The following is a 2,646-nucleotide window of genomic DNA, read 5'->3' as shown; positions in this document are numbered from 1 at the left end:
TCTCTAAGGGCAATTTATCATAGCCAATCCATCTAACCTGCACGTCTTTGGACTATGGGAGGAAACCAGAGCACCCGGAGGAAACCCACGCGCACACGGGGAGACTCCGCACAGACAGTGACCCCGCAGGGAATCAAACCTGGGACCCTTGCACTGTGAAGCCACAGTGCTATCCACTTGTGCTACCGTGCTGCCCCTAAAAGAGTTGCGATACATTGGCTGGGAATCGAACCCGGGCCTCCCGCGTGGCAGGCGAGAATTCGACCACTGAACCACCAATGCAAACCACAACATCCGAACCACAAACCACAACAAACCACCAACATCCGGGTGGTCCTCGAAGAGGCCGGGTCGACCGCCTGCCCCAGGATGTAGCTATCGTGGACACTCCCTGGGAAGCGGGCACACACGTGCATGACCTTCATTTGGTGGTCGCAAACGAGTTGTATGTTCAGAGAGTGGAACCTCTTTCTGTTGATGTAGGGCACTTCCAGATGGCCCAGTGAGCACAGGGCAACATGCATGTCATCCACTACCCCCTGGACCTGTGGCATCCGGTAATGGCAGAGAAACTCACTGCCCGGGACATTCTGTTGGACTTGGGTCCAAGTCAAAGTTGATGTAGTTTTCCACCCGGGCAAACAGGGCACCTCTCAGATGCAGTTTGGGCAATGGCCAGAGAGATGCTACATAGGTCCCCGCCCGAGCCCTGGAAGGATCCTGAGATGTAAAGTTCAGGGCTGCGGTGACCTTAACGGCCATAGATCGGGTGTCCTCCTCCTCCACGTGGTGCCAATTCCGCGAGGACATGCCGCATCGTCTCCTTGTTGAGGCAGAGTCTCCTGCGGCGCACGCTGTCATCTGTTTGAATGATCAGCAACGCATGTACACCCTGAGATGCTGTGGGACTCCCTCTCTGGGTCCCTTCCTGGCCCTATGAGCGGCTGAGTCCTCAAGGTGTAAGCGGGGTCTGGCATGTGAGCCGCTGCTTCGAGAATCTGCAGACGCTGATGCTGCTGCCTTCTCTGGATTCTGGCTGTCCGGCCGAGCAGCAGCACCACGAGGGCAACTTCTGCTGAGTCCAAAATCCCTTCCACAACTTCAATATCTGTGAGGCATTAGGAGAGGCTGACAAACAGCGGTGGCTCCCACCCCGGGACCCTCAATTCCCCCATTGATCCCCCCCTCCCCCACAGCTGGAACACCCAGCCCACGCACTCCTGGCCATAACGGGCTGCCCTCACCAGACCCCAGATCCTGTACCCTGGATACCCGCTCATAGTGTAACTAGACTGGGGGCTGGTCCCCTCCCCCTTGTACTCACCCACCCTCTGGCCGTGTACATTCCCCGGAGCTGTGTCCCATCCCCTGATTGTTTGGATGTTGGCTGCTGCGTGTGTGCTGTTGCCTCCCGCAGTGTTCAGGTACAGTGTCCAGGCATCACGTCTGATTGGGATGCTAGACAATGACTCCCACATGCTACATGGCCCGCCCACCCACGGGAATCCACTTGGGATGCGTGAAGTGCTCACTTAGCCACGATTGCAATAACCTTCAGCTGCACGGCCAAAGACCTCAGCAGTTAGTAGGGTTATGGGTGTTCATTTGGGAAGACGGGCAGGGACAAGTGCCCCCAGAACGTTTGCAAAGGTTGGCATTGTGGTGCCGCGTGGGGTTGCCCACACTCCCATGGTGGCCCATCCCTGTGGAGGGTCACCCACTCCCCGCCGAACATTGGGTCAGCAGGCCCAGCACCCCAGGCTCTTTGCCTGTGAGTGAAGATGGCTACTCACCTCCTTGGCACCCCACAGAAGCCCTTTTGCCAGGTTCACGTTTTTAAAAAGGAGTACTAATCGGTGCCTGCGCAACGATTTGTTGGGGAGGCCGATGAATGACGGGAGGCCATTGGATATGGAGTCACTCCCGTTAATTGTATGGGAATTGGGCTTAAGTGGTGATAATTAGTTTTTCGCCACACTACGGCGAGATCCCGATTTCGCCTACGGGAGCAGGCTGGTTGCACCGCAAATTGTTTGGTGGCTGGCACAGTTCTCGTTTTCAGTCTCTCCCGCTATTCGAGCAAGAGCACAACAAGGCCGGAGAATTGCGCCCAATATCACATTATAGATATTTTAGTTTTGTTTGGTGCTGTAATGTCTAATAGATCTAGGTTTCTTGACTTCATGTAATTTAAAAAAAAAATTTAGAGTACCCAATTCATCTTTCCAATTAAGGGCCAATTTACAAAGAACAAAGAAATGTACAGCACAAGAACAGGCCCTTCGGCCCTCCAAGCCCGTGCCGACCATGCTGCCCGACTAAACTACAATCTTCTACACTTCCTGGGTCCGTATCCCTCTATTCCCATCCTATTCATGTATTTGTCAAGATGCCCCTTAAATGTCACTATCGTCCCTGCTTCCACCACCTCCTCCGGTAGCGAGTTCCAGGCACCCACTACCCTCTGCGTAAAATACTTGCCTCGTACATCTACTCTAAACCTTGCCCCTCTCACCTTAAAACTATGCCCCCTATTAATTGACCCCTCTACCCCTGGGAAAAGCCTCTGACTATCCATTCTGTCTATGCCCCTCATAATTTTGTAGACCTCTTTCAGGTCGCCCCTCAACCTTCTTCGTTCCAGTG

At 54.2% G+C, this 2,646-nt stretch overlaps 1 non-coding gene across 1 annotated transcript; it reads right to left on the bottom strand.

The window, feature by feature from the left end:
- Positions 1-211: 211 nt before the first annotated feature.
- On the bottom strand, positions 212-282 carry trnag-gcc (transfer RNA glycine (anticodon GCC)). Its single transcript has one exon. It is a non-coding gene; the product is annotated as a tRNA-Gly (tRNA).
- Between the last annotated feature and the right edge of the window lie 2,364 nt (positions 283-2,646).

This window comes from Scyliorhinus torazame, chromosome 3 (assembly GCF_047496885.1).
Source record: "Scyliorhinus torazame isolate Kashiwa2021f chromosome 3, sScyTor2.1, whole genome shotgun sequence".
In the NCBI taxonomy this organism is placed as follows: domain Eukaryota; kingdom Metazoa; phylum Chordata; class Chondrichthyes; order Carcharhiniformes; family Scyliorhinidae; genus Scyliorhinus; species Scyliorhinus torazame.
The sequence above is the reverse complement of the archived record's forward strand: the minus strand, read 5'-3'. Positions and strand labels throughout refer to the sequence as shown.